Genomic DNA, 19,565 nt, shown 5'->3' with positions numbered 1-19,565 from the left:
CCATTGTCTGCCAACCCTATATATGATCTTGGATACACTCCCCATTTAGACATACCTAGGTAATTACCATTTTCTACTATGCAATTAACTCATGTCAGCCTTGCAAGTATATAAAGGACATAAAATATAGCTTTTTAAAAATAATACATTACCAGAAAAAAAAAATGTTCGGAGTTATTACTATTAAGTCTTTTTTAAAAAGTTTAATAACCAGTAAATCTATTATCCAGTTAGAATGTTGTTCTCTGATGTTCTCATTTCTTTTTGTTAATTCACTTCTTGCAAAGATAAGAATCAAATGTAAAGTGACTTATTAGCCAAGGCTCTGAATGAGGAATGTGATAAAAATTCCAAGATAAATTTTAAATAAATCTTTCATTCATAAAAAAATTATCTGCACATTTTTGAAATTCCAATTTTCAGTTTGAGTTTTATTCTTAAATTTTTTTCGCCATCTGCATACAAATATTTACTGGGTATTGAGTAGCATTTTTTTAAGGATTCTATCAATACGTACCTATATATGTATAACCTTTTAAACTGTACATACAAAAGAGTGCATGCAAGTATTACTATGAAGCACAAAACCATGAATACTATACCAGCGAACCCACCATCCAGTCTAAAAACTGGACTGTGACCATTATCTTTATTTTATTTTATTTATTATTTTATTTTATTTATTATTTTTGCTTAGGAGTTCTTTCTCTATCCTACTTCCCTGACTATTCACAGGTAGCCACTACCCTGAATTTTGTGTTTTGTGACCATTATCTTTGTACCAGCCTAGGAGTTCTTTCTCTATCCTGCTTCCCTGACTATTCACAGGTAGCCACTACCCTGAATTTTGTGTTTTATCAACCCCTTGCCTTTTTTAAAAAATAACTTTATCAGTTTTTAATGGTTTTGCTTAGTTTTGAGCTTTATAAAAATGTTATCTTACTATATTTATAGTCCTCTGGTACTGTATACAGTCCTCTAGTCTTTTTAACTCAATACATAGTATTATATTTCTAGATCCTTCCATGTTGTTTCATATAGCTGTAGTCCATTTTCACTGCTATATTCTATTGTATAACTAAAATTTACATATTCATCTTCCTCCTATTGGCATTTGAGCATGCAATTTTTTGATGCTATGAGCAATGATTCCATGAATTCTTTTTATACTATCTCTTCTTGGTGCACATATGCAAAAATTTCTGTAGGGTATGTACCTAGGAGAGAAAATGATGGATAGTAGAGAAGAAAAATGTTCAACTTTACAAATTAGAGCTAAATTGTTTATCAAAATATCAGTTTATATCATGTCATATTAGTTTATACTCCCATCAAAGTATAATGTAACAGATCATTGCTATAATTAAAATTCTATCTTAAAAGTAAATAACATTGTTCCTTTTTATAGATGGTACATCATGATCATGAACATTAAACCATATTAAATCATCAGTGCTTCTCATAAAACCTTTCTAGATATAAAAGTTAATAATAAATCTTAAGTTTTAAATATCCTTTCAGTGAACATGAATCTGTTTTAGTAGTGCAGCTAAGAAAGGAAATTCACCATTTTGAGTAAGTATAGTATTATATTCACTTAGATTTATAATGTAATATCTCAGATATTCTGTCAAATGGAGAATTAAATGTGACAACACCAATCACATTGTAGTATGGTATGATTTTGTTTCACTGCACTCCAAAAGGGAGCTCTGGTAGCATAGTGGCTAAGACACTTGCCTGCTAACCAGATGGCTGGCGGTTCAAACCCACCAGCCACTCCTCGGAAGAAAGGTTGGGCAATCCTACTTCCGTAGTCGAGTCCGACTCGACGGCACACAACAACAACAACGACAACAATAATAGCACTCCAAAAGCATGAGGTCTTTTTCCACAACCCAAGTTTTTATATTTATTACAGAGGCATATTAAGTATACTTCTGTTTTCTGAATAAAATTTTATACCATTGCTCCAAATCTGTTTACATAAACTATACCTTCCCTAAGAATCTTTCATCTAATTGCTCTAGATTTCTCTCTGATAATCTTTAAACAACCTTCCCATATTCTAATGTTAATCTAAAGCATTTCCTAAATTTTAGTATTCTAATTAATAACATCAACATTCTAGCCAGTTTTCAGTATGAATAATTTGTTGTTTTGTAGCGTATCTGATGTTGATAAGAAATAGCCTAGATGATGAGAAAAAAGATAAAATTTTGTTTTTCTCTCTATAGAAAGTAAAAATGTTTTTTTCTTTAGAGCAATTGAGAAATAAAAAATAATAGTCACCCTACTGAACACTGGTAGTCTGGCCCCAATAAACCCAAGCTAAACTCACTGCCATCAAGTCAGAATAGACTCATAGAGACCCCCATAGGGTTTCCAAGGCTGGGAATCTTTATGAAAGCAGAACCACATCTTTCTCCTGTGAGTTTGAACCACCAGTCTTTGGTTAGCAGCCAAATGCCTTAACCACTGCACCACCAGAGCTGCTTCTGGCAGAGCAGTAAAAAATGGGGATCTTGATAACTATTGGAGATAATCCAAGTTTGATGTCCATTTGTATTCCCCAGGGTAAGCTAATGTTTATATCCTATTCCCATGTTAATATGCTATTCTTCTACCCAAATTCTAAGGTGGCTTACCTGGGTTCCCTGAGAAAAATGTGAATTCCCTTTAGTTTCTCTGCATTCCCCAAATGGTGTTTACTGAAACCATTTGGTTTATGTTGGAAGCACTGGTAAAAAGAATACATTTGGAAGTCTGAGTAGTTTGAATATAAGATTATTCAAAAAACTTTTGTTTTCATGCTCTGTTTGGGATGCTTTATAGGCCTGTCTTAAAATCTTTACACAGTATATATAACTTGGGGTTGATGCCTATATATGATACTTCAATAAATGTTGTGGGGGGAAAAAATCATACGAGCTGAGGTAAGACACATGTCCTATTTCCATGGTGCTTTCAGATGAGTTCCTTTTTCCTGGCTCTTCTGCTGCCTCAGTAATTGCCAACATTCAGTCATTGCTACCGGAGCCCACATTGCCTATCCTTACACTGTGGGGGCCATAAAACCATAATTCACCACTGCATTGCTTGCAGACTAACTGTTCAATGACATATTTCTAGCCATATCTATCCTGGTGAGGAACAACTTAAAAGACTCCTCACTTCTCTCCGTTTACTCAAAACACCTCTCCCACCCAAGCTGTTACACTTTCACAAATGTTTCCCAAATTAAATCATAATTTAAAACTTTCAATCATCACAAATGCTCTATACCAATCCTAGAGGTGGAGAAGACTCTGGACCATGTAGTGCCATAGGACTCTGAGAGGTAGACCAGATGATTTAAATTCTGCTCTTGGCATGTTGTTGTTGTTGTTGTTATGTGCTGTTGAGTCGACCCCGACTCATAGCGACCCCTCCTTGGGTTTCCGAGGCAATATCACTACGGAAGTAGGATTGCCCAACCTTCCTTCCAAGGGGTGGCTGGTGGGTTTGAACCGCCAGCCGTCTGGTTAGCAGGCAAGTGTCTTAGCCACTATGCTACCAGAGCTCTTGGGATAAAATATATAATTTAAGTATAATTTTCAAGATCCTAACTGAAGGACTTCAAGATTAAGTATAAAAAACGCTTATTTCACTGAATTCTAATAATCTATTGTTCTTTTCTACTTCCCCTTGGTCATGAACCATCAGTCAAATTTTGACCCTCCTATTTCTGTCTACCTGATAACTTCTTAATCACTTCATTTGTCTTCTTAATTACTTTATCTTTACTCCTATTGCACAACTCTTCTAATATTTTTAACCAGTGGTATGCTGGTAAATGTTTAACCACCTGCTCACTGCAGAGGGGGAATAAGGCACAGATTTATAGTGTTTGCCATTATCCATGGTATAAACACTCCCATCGTGGCCTGTATTTTTTTTAATAACTCTCAGTTTGAGATGTATTATTTAATTATTCTTGCCATTTGCATACAAATAGTCACTCAGTATTGAATAGTAGTCTTTTTTAAAAAAAAGATATAGTAAATATTTTTTAAAAAAAAAAAACCAAACTCACTGCCGTGGAATCGTTTCCAACTCAGAGACCCCTCCTTGGGTTTCAGAGACGATATCTCTACGAAAATAGATTGCCCAGTCTTCCTTCCAAGGAGTGGCTGGTGTGTTTGAATCGCCAGCCTTCTAGTTTGTATAACCTTATAAACTATATACATAAAAGCAAGATGAATACATAAATTTTAGCACAGTTCTACAATGGAATATTATATAGCAGTGAAAATGAAATACAGCTATATGAAACAACATGGAAGGATCTAGAAATATAATATTGTGTTAAAGATTCAAAAAGACCAGAGGACTGTATACAGTACCAGACGACTATATATAGGGTACAAACTAAAAAAAAAAAAAAAACTCACTGCCTTTGAATTGGGTCCGACTCATAGCAACCCCTCCTTGGGTTTCCAAGGCAGTATCTCTATGGAACTAGATTTCCCAACCTTCATTCTGAGGAGTGAAGGAGTGACTGGTGGGTTTGAACCGCCAGCCTTCTGGTTGGCAGTCAAATGCCTTAGGCACTATGCCACCAGAGCTCCTGTATATATGTTGTTGTTGTTATGTGCCGTCGAGTCGGATCCGACTCATAGCGACACCTCCTTGGGTTTCCAAGGCAGTATCACTATGGAAGTAGATTGCTCAACCTTCCTTCTGAGGAGTGGCTGGTGGGTTTGAACCACCAGCCTTCTAGTTAGCAGTGAAGTGCCTTACACACTACACTACCAGAGCTACTCCTGTATATATAAGTAAGATACTATTTTTATAAAGTTCAAAACTAAGCAAAACCATTAAAAAGTCATAAAAATTTTTTTGAGGCCAAAAACAAATCAGTTTCTTGTTTGTATTTAATGTTTTACTATTATTGCCATGACATTAAAAAAAATGAAAAAGTAATTTTCCTCTTACCTCCTCTGAGGAAAATCCTCCGACCTTGAACTCTAGAAATCTGAGTTGCTTTGCCAGGAGGGCACTAATAGCTTTTTCAGTGGTACCAATGCTGCCCTACAGACCACTGTTCTTTGGTTTAGAAAGTTTGTGCCAGTGGGAGAAGAGGAGCCTTGAATTGGGGATGGGACAGAGGGTTTCTGCAGTAGAAGAGTACTGAGGGATCAGGCTGTATGGACACCTGAGGACTGAGCAGCAAGTTTATGACTTTAGAAGCCAGGCCAGGCTCTGGAGCCCAGACTTGGAAGGTAGGAGTGGATATTGCCATCAGAGAACACTGCTGTTCCAGAGTATAGCCAGGGCAAGTAGGCCAGGCACAAAGGCTGGCAAACCAACCCTGCTTCAGGTAGGGAAGAAAGGGGTAGCTCAAGAAGAGGCTTCTTTTTCAGCCATGATTCCCTAAGACCCTAGTCAACAGGGCTGTTTTAAAATTATTACAATCACCAAGCACTTATTTTAGGAGAACCCACCTAACATCTTATAAAGCATATTGAAATGCATCCATATTCCAGATTAAATACAATTTCTTTGGCAAAAAATAAAATAAAAATTTGAAACTATTTTTATAATTTTGCTTTCAATATCATTTCTATGCCTAATTCATTTAACTTATATTTGACTCCAATTTCTGAAGAGAATATTGTGCATATAGTAAAAAACATTGTGAACTTCCAATTATTTTCAAATATGATGAAGATTTTTTAATACTAAATCTAATTATTAATGTATTAGTTTCAGAAGCTGTGTGGTTTATAAGAACAGAAATTTATTGTCTTACAGTTTGGAGGCTGGGAGTCTGAATTCAGGCTGTCAGCACAGCCATGTGCTCTTTGAGGCTCGAGGCGGAAGATCTTTTCTCTTTCTCAGCTTCTGGTAATCCCAGGAGTTCCTTGGCTTACAGCTGCCAAGGAACTTGTCACATGGCGTTCTTCCCACTGTGTGTCTCTGTTTCTTCTTCTTTTATATGGCACTACTCCAATTGAATTAGAACCCACCCTACTCCAGTATGACCTCATGTTAATTAAACTGATATCTTCAAAGACCCTATTTTCAAACAAGGTCATTGTAGGGTTTAAAATTTAACCTTACCCAAAGAATTTTAGGAGCTCTGGTAGTGTAGTGCCTAAAGCATTTGACTGCTAACCAGAAGGCTGGCGATTCAAACCCACCAGCCACTCCTCAGAAGCAAGGCGGGGCACTCTACTTCCGTAGTGATACGCCTCAGAAACCCAAGGAGGGGTCGCTATGAGTTGGGTCCGACTCAACAGCACATAACAACAACAACAACCAACAAAGAATTTTGTACTTTGCCCTCAGTTCTTAACAATCCCTATAATTTTGGAATTTCCCTAATGGTTTAAGTGTCCTCCATAGCCTGACAGGTTATGTTGGGATGGGATGAGTGGGAGTTAGGGCAGAGAAACCTACCTAGTGATTACCTCATGATATCCACCAACCTCAGAGTAGAAAGGACTGGAGTTTGCATTATGTACTGAGAATCCCCTCATAAAAACTCTGGACACTGAATTTCCATGGGCATCCTGGTTAGTGAAAGACATGCATGCACATGGTAGGGGAGCCTGCTCCTTGGAGCATGGACGTTTCATATTGGGAACCCTCTCAGATCTTACTCTATACACCTCTTGATTATATACTTTTTTTTTTTTTTTTTTTTTTTGCTATAATAAAGCTGTAATAATAATTATAGCACTTTTCATGAGGGGGTAAGAGGAGCTTCCAAATTCATAGCCAGCAAGTCAGAAGCAGGGGATGTCTATCCCCTGAGCTCGGGGCTGGCCTCCTGAAGAAGTAATGGAAAAAGTCAGTGGTATCACCAGGGTAAATGTCACTCAGCGCAGTAACTCATGGTGTCACCCTCCCCTCATGGTCTTCCTCCTCTACCGGACCACACAGAATCCTTAGTAATGTTTATGATCAATTTTAATCACAGAATAATATGTGATAATACAATTATAAATTGCTTAAATGCAATATTTCTTAGTTTATATGAATACTAACAACAAAATTGTTTTATAAAATCTACATTAAATAACACTATTACTCAACATTATTAATAACTAAGCAGAAGTTTTTTTTCTCCTTTTCCTTTAATTACTACTTCATTTTCAAAAAAAAAAAGTTATTGATATAGTACAAATACTACTTACTATAATATTGTTAGGAGCTCTGGTAGCATAGTGGCTAAGGCACTTGACTGCTAACCAGAAGGCTGGAGGTTCAAACCCACCATCCACTCCTCGGAAGGAAGATGGGGCAATCTACTTCCGTAGTGATACTGCCTCGGCAACCCAAGGAGGGGTCGCTATGAGTCGGCTCTGACTGGATGGCACATAACAACAACAACATAATATTGTAGCTAAAACACTAGAAAATTTGACAAAATCAGCAACTATAAAAACACTGACAGCAACAAAAACAGCAGCATGTGCTTATACCTCATTCAAATAAAGCCATGTGATTTGAAGTGTCATTTTAACTGGGTAATAATGACAGCTCTGACCGAAGCACATTAGAAAGTTCGAAAATAAATTTAGCATAAGGTTTCAGCCTTGTAGGTATATTGATACATAAAAGCTGGGTTTATGAATAATGTTTTTGTTGTTATAACTACAGAAGTATATTTTATAAAAAATTAATTTCTGCTGAACTACTGCACAAAAATTTTATTAACAGTCTTGTCACTTCGTCCCTGGATTCCTTGTTTCCATTCGTAGTTCTTTCTTGCCCCTTCCTGCCTTCTGAGCTTTGTTTTTTTATCAAATATTACCCTTTTGGTCTCATGTGGTTGATTGTACTTAGGAGTACATCCCTCCTTGGTGTCATTATTCACTTTATCCAAAAAATAAACCCAACCCACTGTCATTTATTTGGTTCCTAGTATTCACTTTATAGGCCTGTCTTTGTTTGGCTGAAGGTTGGTCCTCAGGGATAGGTTCAGTTCCAGATTTGAAGGATGTCTAAGGGCCACAGTTTTGGGGGTTCCACCAGACTCTTATCAGACCAGTAAGGCTGGATTTTTATGTTTTTTTAATTTTGTTCTACATTTTTTTTCTTCCTTTAGTTAGGAGTCACCTGTTACTGCACCTGATGAGATCCACACCCCTTGTACCCCTCCCTAGTGATATCACTGGAAGAACACCAAATTTGTAGCCAGCAGGTCAGAAGTGAGGGTGTCATATGAACTCCCAATTTTGCATCTGGGATCTGAAGTCTTGGGCCTGCCTGTCACTCTGGAAGACTGTTTCATGTAATTTGTGAGGTCTGACCTAGCTCCAGGTGGTTAGGATAATAGGAAGAAGTGGTGCATGAGCAGCTGGTGACAAAATTGAACAGAAGTGAAAAGTGGGGATTCATTATATCCTCACAGTTGGTATCAGAAAAAAGTGTATATTTAATATATTTGCTTTGAGATTCACCCACTCAGTCACACTCATATAAACAGGGTAGGAGTTCAACATAATTTTTTGAAACATAACAATTCAATCTACAACAGTAATAAATATGAACCAATGGAACATTTTATAAAAATTTAACTGAAAATTTACTAATTTTGATCTGACAAATTTTAAAAAATAAGTAAACCTTTTTCTCCTTAGCTGTTAAGCATTATCTTTGTTGTTGTTGTTGTTAGGTACCATCGAGTCTGCTCTGACTCATAGCAACACTATGAACAACAGAACACTGTGTACAACAGAGCAAAACACTGCCCAGTCTTATGCCAATCCTTGCTATATCTGAGCCCACTGTTGCATCCACTGTGTCAGTCAACCTCGTTGAAGGTCTGCCTCTTTTTCGTTGACCATCCACTTTACCAAGCATGATATCCTCCTCCAAGAAATAGTCCCTTCAGACAAGACCAAAGTAGGTGAGATGAAGTCTGACAATTCTCGCTTCCAAGGAGCATTCTGCCTGCACTTCTGCCAGGACAGATATGTTAGTTCTTTTGGCATTCCACAGTACTTTCAGTATTCTTCACCAACACTAAACTCAAAAGCATCAACTCTTCTTTGGCCTTCCTTATTCATTGTCCAGTTTTCACATGCATTTGAGGTAACCGAAAATACCATGGCTTGGGTTAGACACACCTTAGTCTTCAAAGAGACATCTTTGCTCTTCAGCACTTGTAAGAGGTCTTTTGCAGCAGATTTGCCCAGTGTAATACATCGTCTGATGGCTTGACTGCTGCTTCCATTGATGTTGATTGTAGCATCAAGTAATATGAAATCTTTGACAACTTCAGTCTTTTCACCATTTATCACAATGCTGCTTATTGGTCCAATTGTGAGGCTTTCCATTTTCTTTATGTTGAGATGTAATCCATACTGCAGACTGTAGTCTTTAATTTTCATCAGTAAGTGCTTCAAGTCATCCTCACTTTCAGCAAGCAAAGTTGGGTCATCTGAATATCACAGGTTGTTAATGAGTCTTCCGTCAATCCTGATGCTACATTCTTCTTCATATAATCCAGTTTCTTGTATTATTTGCTCAGCATACAGGTTGAATAAGTATGGTGAAAGGATGCAACCCTGACACACTCCCTCCCTGATTTTAAATCATGCAGTATCCCCTTGTTCTGTTCAAATGACAGCATCCTGGTCTATGTACAGGTTACTCATGAGCACAATTAAGTGTTCTGGAATTCCCATTCTTCTCAATGTTATCCATAATTTGTTATGATCCACACAAACAAGTGCCTTTGCATAGTCAATAAAACACAAGTAAACATCTTTCTGATATTCTTTGCTTTCAGCCAAGATCCATCACACATCAGCAATGATATCTTTTGTTCCACATCCTCTTCTGAATCCAACTTGCATTTCTGGAAGTCTCTGTCAATATACTGCTGCAATCATTTTTGAATTATCTTCAGCAATATTTTACTTGAGTGTGATATTAATGATATTGTTAAATAATTTCCACATTTTATGGGATCACCTCTTTTTGGAATGGGTACAAATATGGATCTCTTCCAGTCAGTTGACCAAGTAGCTGTCTTTCAAATTTCTTGACATAGATAAGTGAGTGCCTCTAGTGTGGCATCAGTTTGTTGAAACATCTCAATGAGTATTCTGTCAATTCCTGGAGCTTTGTTCTTCATCAATTCCTTCCATGCAGTTTCACCTTCTTCCTTCAATACCATCGGTTCTTGATCATATGTCACCTCCTGAAATGGATGAACATCGACCAATTCTTTTTGGTACAGTGACTCTGTGTATTACTTCCCATCTTCTTTTGATGTTTCCTGCATCATTCAAGATATTTCCCATAGAATATTTCAATATTGCAACTCGAGACTTGATTTTTTTTCTTCAGTTCTTTCAGCTTGAGAAATGCTGAGCGTGTTCTTCGCTTTTGGTTTTCTAACTCCAGCTATTTGCACATGTCATTGTAATAATTGACTTTGTCTTCTCAAGCTGCGCTTTGAAATCTTCCATTCTGCTCTTTTATCCTGTCGATTTTTCCATTTGCTTTAGCTACTCTCTCTGTTTAAGGGCAAGTTTCAGAGTTTCTCTGACATCCATTTTGGTCTTTTATCCTTTCCTGTCTTTTTAGTGACATTTTGCTTTCTTCACGGATGATGTTCTTGATGTCATCCCACATTCCTTTGTTTTTCAGTTATTGGTGTTCAGTGCATCAAATCTATTCTTTAGATGGTCGATAAATCCAGGAGGGGTATAATCAAGGTCTTATTTTGGCTTTCGTGGACTTCTTTTGTCTTCAGCTTCAACTTGAACTTGCATATGTACAGTTAATGTTCTGTTCCACAGTTAGTTCCTGGCCTTGTTTTGGCTGAAGATATTGACCACCTCCATCTCCTCTTTCCACAGATGTAGTTGGTCTGATTCCTGTGTACTCCACCTGGTGAAGTCCACGTGTATAGTTGCTGTTTATATTGTTGAAAAAAAGTATTTACAATGAATAAGTCAAGGCCATATTTTCCAAATACCAGTGATTCTTCTCCAACTTTTGCATTCCAATCACCAGTGTTAATCAACACATCTTGATTGCATGTTTGGTCAATTTCAGTCTGCAGAAGTTGGTAAAAATCTTCAATTTCCTCATCTTTGGCTTTGGCGGTTGGTACATAAATTTGAATAGTAGTAGTAGTATTAGCTAGTCTTCTTTGTAGGCATATCCTATCACTGGCAGTATTGTACCTTAGGATAGAGTTTGAAACATTCTTTGTGATGATGAATGCCACACCATTCCCCTTCAATTTGTCATTCCCAGCATATTAGATCATATGAATTCTGATTGTCTGATTCAAAATGGCCAAAACTAGTCCTTTTCAACTCACTAATGCCTAGGTGACAGAAATAATGCTGAAACTCACATGGTAGAATTTTGCAAGACCAACAACTTGTTCATTACAAATATCTTTTTTCAACAGCACAAACAGTGACTCTACACGTGGACTTCACCAGATGGAACACACAGGAATCAGACTGACTACATCTGTGGCAAAAGGTGGTGGTTGTGATGATGGGCTCAAGTATAGCAGGAATCATGGAGCTGGCGCGGGATCAGGAACTGTTTCATTCTGCTGTGCGTGAGGTCACTATGAGTCTGAAACAACTCGATGGCACCTAACAACAACAATGCCTAGGATATCAGTCTTTATGCGTTCAATTTCATTTTATAACAACTTCCAATTTTCCTAGATTCATACTTCATACATTCCATATTCTAATTATTAATGGATGTTTGCAGCTGTTTGTTCTTATTTTGAGTTGTGCCACATCAGCTAATGGAGTTCCCAAAAGCTTTACTCCATCCATGTCATTAAGGTTGGCTCTACTCTGAGGAGGCAGCTCTTCCCCAGTTGCATTTTGAGTGCCTTCCAACCTGAGGGGCTTATCTTCTGGCACTTATCAGTCAATGTTTCAGGGATTTCATAAGGTTTTCCAGTTACATATCAGACAATATTTCACTGCTATTCATCATATTTTCACTGGCCAATTCTTTGAGAAGTGGATGTCCCCTTCTTTCTTCTGAGTCTGTCTTAGTGTGTAAGCTAAGCTCATGGGTCTTAGCATGTTGTCTGTAGGGCCTAATGGATAAAACATTTCTGAACGTGAACTAGGAAAGGGGAGGGGCTAGAAGAATAACCAACATTTGCTGTTACCAACCTTGTAGAATATATATATATATATTCACTGCCATCGAGTGGATTCCAACTCACAACGACCCTATAAGACAGACTAGAATTGTCTCATAGGGTTCCAAGGCTGTAAATCTTTACAGAAGGAGACTGCCTTATCTTTCTTCTGCAGAGCAGCTGGTGAGTTTGAACCAGTGACTTTTGGTTTGCAGGCAGATGCTTTAACCACTGCACTATGACAGCTCCTTACCTTGTTGACCAGGAAGCTCAAATCAGATTTAATTAGAATATTAAAAAACTGTAGTACTTTTTTGCTCCAATTGTCATAGAAGTACTTATACCTAAGACACATGCTAAAGATGGTGGCTGTAGGAAGTGTTGATTTTTAAAAGTTTGAGAAGTTTTGATCTATCCAGTTTTTGTTCCAAGGGTCTTTGGGTAACACCAAACAAAAGGTGCAAATTGGAGGGGCAGTTTACTGTGGGTATTTTCTCACAGTTCAGTGTTGATGCTTTCTTTGTCAGTAGCCCCAGGCATTTCTTGGTTCCTTGGTTTCTTGGCTTATAGACAATCTTCACATGGTCTCTTTCTTCCTTCATGCATGTGTCTTGGTGTCTATTCTGGTCTTTTTATGATTCAGGAGTAATTGAGCTTAGAGTCCACAGTACTAACCTGACTTTATTAACATAACAAAACCCCTCTATTTCTAAACAGGATCACATCCACAGGTACGAGAGCTAATTTGGCACTTATTTGGGGGGGACACAATTTAGTCCATTAAAAAATAAATAAACACTTGCTGTGGAGTTGAATCTGAATCATGACACCCCCATAGCACCATTAAAAAAAAAAAAAAAACCCATAACATCATGTAAAAAAGTAAGGGCTTTTTCTAATGGCAAGGAAGTTAACTAGATGGCCTTGTTTGTTTGTTATAACAATTTATTATGTGTTGAGAGCCTGCTACTCTCCGCTTTGACCTGTATGTGCTAGTTCCTACTCTCAGCAAACTGTGTTTCTCTGTAGAAGAAAAGAAATACTATCTTAGTCCACATCCCCTAGAAGACAGAGCCCCAGGGAAAAATAATGTGCAAACCCTTTATTTGGGGGAGCAAGAGTGAATTAGAAAGGGAAATAAGTCCAGAAAAGAGGTGAAGGAAACACAAGGGAGTACATCACCAAGCTAGCCACAGCATCACCAGAAAACATCGCTGGTTGCTCATGAAATTCGTCTCTCAAGAAGCTATGTGGAAACATTACTTGTCAGAACAGTACATGGAGAAAGAAGAGGGAGAAGTGAAAAATATTTATCTGCCTGCTTCTTCACATTTCCTCTTTGTCATTGGTCAAAGTTTGTTCCAAACTACTAACTACCCCAGGAGCTCTGGTAACATAGTGCCTAAGGCACTTGACTGCTCACCAGAAGGCTGGCGGTTCAAACCCACCAGCCACTCCTCGGAAGGAAGGTTGGGCAATCCTACTTCTGTAGTGATACTGCCTTGGAAACCCAAGGAGGGGTCGCTATGAGTCGGGGCCAACTCTACGGCAAACAACAACAACAACTAACTACCCCACACTTCACAGTAATTGACTGGCCCTCTGGGCAGCCGCTGTGTCGCCAAAGCCTATGTCAGCAGAGCAAGCTTCCTCTGAGGGAGCTATAGCTCAAGCCAGCAAGTGAGCAAAACCGAGGGACACTCCCTGCCTGCCTGCCTGCTAGGCTGGCCAAACCAGTGCACATGTCTGAGTGCTAAGCAGGTCCTACAGTAAATGGCGCCTCAATGGTGATGAAGAAGCCCCAGAGAGGTTGATGATCAGTGTGTGGGAAGAGAAAAAGGGCAAGATGCTAGGCAGTTGCTGGAAGTGACATAAGAGACTGAGAGCAACTGCTGCAGGGAGCCCAACAACCAAACGAGTGGAGCACCAGGGCATCCAAGGTGACAGTGCTCATTGAACGCTTCAGCTTCCTCTCTGCAGTTAGTGCCAGGCAATATATTCCCAGAGTCATCAGCAGTATCAAGCAAAATGCCATCCCTGAGAAAATCTGGGATGGTATATAAACAGAGTCTAGTACATAGTCACCTAGAAAATAATTAGAGCCTTGCAAGACATGCCCCACAGAACTTCTCTCAGTTAATTTTTCTGGTAGGATGTCTCTTGAATTTTTTTAACTGTACAATTCAATGGCTTTTAGTATGCTTACAACATTGTTCAACCATCACTACTATCTAATTCCAGGACATTTTTATCACCCCATACTCATTAATAGTTACTTCCCATTCCTCCCTCCCCTCAGGCCCTGGCAACCACTGTTCTACTTTCTGTCTCTATGTTTTTGCCTGTTTCACATTTCACAGAAATGAAATCATACAATATGTGGCTTTTGTGTCTGACTTCTTTCACTTAGCATAATGTTTTCAAGTTTCGACCATGTTGTGCCATGTGTCAGTACTTCATTCCTTTTCATGGCTGAATAATAACCCATTGAATAAATATGCCACATTTTGTTTATCCATATATCTGTTGATGAACATTTGAGTTGTTTCCACTTTTTGATGCCTCCGACTTTTAATACCAAGTTTCATAAGTCTTATTTCTTGAAACAATGTTTTTCAACAATCTTTATATAGGAAAAATTTACCATTTCATGTTCCCCACCCTGGAAAAAAGAAAAAAAAACACCTTAAAACAGTCCTTTGAACAAAATGATGTAGGAAACAGGTAGTGATTTGTATTCCAAAGAAAACTGGTGAAAAGTCAGAATCACATCAGAAGTTTGGAAAAGGGTTCTGAGTGTCAAGAAAGGAGAAGTGCATTTGAGATATTGCTAGAATTAAGAGATCAAAATGTCGAAAACCAACCCACTGCCATTGAGCCAATTACAGATCATAGCAATACCCACTGGGTTTCCAAGGCTGTAAATCTTCACGGACGTAGATTGCCCTATCTGCCTCCCATGGAGCAGCTGGTGGGTTTGAACCATCGACCTTGGGGTTAGCAGCCAAATGCCTTATGGTAAAAAACCTAGGCTTGGATTCCTCAAAAACAGAAATCTGAATCAAGAAGTTAAGTGCACATTCCTTAGCTGGTTAATGATCCCAGGAAAGACTGGTAAAGGGACCAGTGTAGAATATATAACTCAGAATTTTTCCACCTGGGCAAGTAAGTGAGCTGTAGTTTTATCCACACATTCCCATCAGGCATTAGTTGAGGATATCTCCCAGAGAGAATTCCTGCACTCAGAGCCATGGCTTCTTGGTCATACTAACTGTATGATGGTCAGAAAGTGATGCTTTTCTTTTTTGTGCAACTTATATCCTAACAGAAAGATTTTTTATTATGTTTAGGCCTTTTATTGTGTTATGTTGCATTTTAGGAAATGCTTAACCATTGACAGAAAGCCATTATAATTTTTCCCACTTAAAATCATGGTAAATGGACCCCATTTGTGGTTTTTTTGCATATAACATCTGATTTTATACATCTATATATAAACAAGTGCTGTACTCTGGTTCAGATCAGATATTACCCTAGTGGAAAAAGAGACTTTCCTATGCACTGGAACAGGCAGTGCTTCATTAGAACAGCCTGAGAGTGTTTCAGTGAGGAGGAAGAGCATGAAACCCAGGGGTCATGGTGGAAGTGTTTGTGTGGGTGGACTATATTTCTGAAATATAGCTACAGTGTAATCTTTATTGAGAAACCTTTCACCAGCAGGCTTTTAAACTTGTCTTTTACTGAAGTGTTTTTAGGACTCCACTAGATTGGTCTCTGCCCTGTGACCTGGGAGCTATTTGCTGATCATTGGTGTCCAAGGCTATAAATCTGACTTCTAATTTTCAGAACAAATCAAAGAAACAGACATAGAAGTTTATCAGCTAGTGAGTAATTTTTTAACAAATCCTTAGTAAGCCACTTATGAAATATTTTTGCCAATAATTCATTCATAAAATAAACATGAAAATATAGGTATTTTTCTATTTCCTGTGGTTTCAACCCCTTTTACCACCTGATCACCCATCAGGTACACGACATACCCCACCAGTGCCTGGTTGTCTGGGCCATGCTTCTCTCTAGGCAGCAGGCCTCATGGCTGCTAAAGCCATCCTGAGTCGGGCTGAAAAAACTGAGGCTGAGGGTGGTGGAAGATGCAGAGAGACATTTCCATTAGGTGATTTAGATACCCCCTCTGTGGCTATTATGAGACTGCCTCTTGCCAACTACCAAATTAAAAATATTTTTAAGTTGCCATAGAGTTGATTCCAACTCACAGCTACCCTGTGTTTCCTTACTTGTGTTGCTTGTTTGTATTCACTTTCTAACCTGTAGTGAACAGAACAATTTCCCCTATCAGGGACTGTAACTTTGAAAAGAGTTTTTGGTTCTATAGGAAGGTTGTTTGAGGTAGGGAGTGAGACAGATGTCAGCCATACCAAGAGGCAGAATCTTTGATGTGATGGAAAAACGTGAAATTCTTCACTACAGATTTGTTTGAAAGCACAAGTAAGCCCATGCTTACCTTACTTGTTGGGTAATTTGACACTGACTGAATGTGTCATGGAGTTTGTTCTGAGGCCACGTTTCCCAACAGCTGTTGCCAGCCAATGGCTGAGTGCTGCAGGAATACTCAGTAATAAGGCAGGCCCCTTCTTGGGACACGTGGGCTCCGCTGTCTTTGGCCTGAGGACTCCCTGACAGACTTGCTGTTGGAGTCTTCCTTAAACCACAGCAATCTAGGTCTAGGTCGCTTCCACCTGACCTTCCTTCCCTGTCTCCTTCGTTCAGGGTCAGACTTGCATCACAGTTTGATGAACCTCCCAGACTATGTGGCTTCCTCCCCATTTCCTCTCTCACAGACTTTTCCCCTAATAAAATCCTTTCATGTTTAATCCCATCTTGGTGTGTGATTCTCATAGGACCCAGAATAACACACTTTCTAAGTTGAGAACCACTAATTTAGATTCTCTTTACCCAGAATTTCTGGCACTGGCTCAGAAATAGCTCAGTTGTGCATTTTCTTCAGAATATTCCTTCAGTTAGGCGGCTGATTTTCTATGAAGTTATCTGTTACTCTTTACATTCTGCTCTCAAAATAAACTCTTCCACACTTAGTTCCTCAGCTTTAATTCAGCTAATTGGTAATTATTCTCTAAATGATGCCTTACCCACAAAAAAACCCTCAAAAATAACAATTGATTTTTTTCAAATTAAGAATATCAAACACCATGTTTATTTTTCTGTTGTATTTTTTGTCTATTTAAGTTTGTGGGGGTTTTTTTAACACAATAAAAAATACTTTAAGATTCTAAGACATTGTTTCCTGATGTGGTCATTCTTAACCTTTAGTGCGGTCAGAGGCCATTCAGGGACACAGATAAAAGCTATGAGTGTTTGCTCTAGGAAAAAAAAACATAGGCATGCAAATTTTACACATAATTTCAGATATCCTAGGCTAAAGTTTTTTCTAGTCTTTTTCAGGATGCCCTAGTTGCTACTCTTAATATATTTTGCTTCCTAGTCCAAACAGCTTTTGAAAGAAAGTCAAATTTGTTGTCCATACTGATTCTTTGGAATCCCTGCACAAATTAACAAAACACAGAAATGTAAGATTATATAACATATTTATCTGTAATGATTATTTCACATAATGACAACAAACCAAAAATCTTCCTGTCTGAAACAGAGTTTATGGTAGAGATTGCAGATGTAGTGTTGGAATATGGAATGCAGGCTCTGGAGTTAGACTTCAGTGTTAAAGTCTATCCCTGTAACATATTACATACTATATGTAAGATAAGTTCTTACTTCTCTGTGCCTCAGTTTCTTTGTATGTAAAATGAGAATAAGAATGATACCTACCTCATAGGGTTGTTATGAGAATTAAAATCATTTATATTTTTAAACAGGAGCTCTCGTAATGCAGCGGGTAAGGCATTTGGCTGCTAACCTGAAGGTCAATGGTTCAAACCCACCAGCTGCTCCATGGGATGAGGTAATCTACTTCCGTAAAGATTTATAGCCTTGGAAACCCTATGGGGGTTGCTATGAGTCAGAATCAACTCACTGACAGTGGATTTTGGGATACACTTAAAAGTCTTAGAAACTGACACTTTGTAAGTGCTTAACAAATTAAGATGTGATGATGATGGTGGATCTTGAATGGCACATTGAGAAATTTGGAATTGACTATGCATAGTAGGGATTACTGTTTGTTCTTAGAGAGAGTAGCATGTTCTTATCTAGTCCCATGATTTTGTATACCTTCTCGATGCTGCTGACTTCTGAATTTATATTCCCCAATCCTAACTTCTCACTGGCGTTCCTGATTTACATATCCATTTTCTTACTTAACATCTCCATTTGGATGTCTAGTAGGCGTATCAAACTTACTATATTAAAAAATGATATACTGATTCTCACCCCAAAACCTGCTGCTCCCCAGTCTTTCTCACTTTACTAAATGACAGTCATATTCTACCAGATGCTCAAGCCAAAAATCTTGACATCTTCTGGATTTGTCTCTCTCTCATCCCACTAACCCATCAGCAAATACCGTTGGTTCTGCCAATAAAGTATGTCTAGGATAACAACAGCAACAACAACAGGATTTTACCACTTCTCCCCACCTTCCGTACCTACCACTCTACTGTAAACCAGTCACCCTTTGCATAAACAAACAAAAGCTTCCCATCTCCTCTGCCTGTATCTATCCTTTTCCCTGCTGTTCATGTTCTACCTACCAGCCAGAGTGATCCTGTTTAAACCAAGTCAGATTGTACCATGCTCTGCTCAAAATCTCATACTATAGCCCTACAAGGATTCCCCAGATACCTCTCTGACCCCATCCCCTAACCCTCAACTCCTCACCTTCTTTATTGCAGCCACACTGAAACACTGTCATTCCTTAAATATAGCAAACATTCTCCCACCTCAGGGCCTTTGTACTTACTGTTCACTCTTCCTGACTGCCGTTCTCTCAAATAGCCACATGACTCATTCTGTCACTTACTGATCATTTCTGAAATGTGACCTTTTCAGGGAGTTCTTCCCTATAGGAGCCTAGTTCTCATCACTCTCTACCCTGGCCCTGTTTTATAGTTCTTTATAGAACTTATCACTGACAGATAATAGACTTACTTATTTATTGTTTATGTCTTCTTGCAAAGATATAAGCTCCATGCAAGCAAAAATTTTGTATCTACCTCCAACTACCTCCATCAGCTCTGTGCTAGAACAGTGCCCTACACATGGTCGGGGCTTAATACATATTTGATAGAAAAAATGTTATTGTTGTTAGTTACGATCTAGTCGGTTCCCATCAGATGTGTAACAGTATGACCAGATCTATCATGCTGACCAGCTGTATAACAGAATGAAATTCTGCCAGTCCTGAGCCATCTTCTCAATCAGTGCTATGTTTGAGTCC

This window comes from Orycteropus afer, unplaced genomic scaffold (genome assembly GCF_000298275.1).
Source record: "Orycteropus afer afer isolate SDZICR_OR568_19922 unplaced genomic scaffold, OryAfe1.0 scaffold00223, whole genome shotgun sequence".
In the NCBI taxonomy this organism is placed as follows: Eukaryota; Metazoa; Chordata; class Mammalia; order Tubulidentata; family Orycteropodidae; genus Orycteropus; species Orycteropus afer.
The sequence above is the reverse complement of the archived record's forward strand: the minus strand, read 5'-3'. Positions refer to the sequence as shown.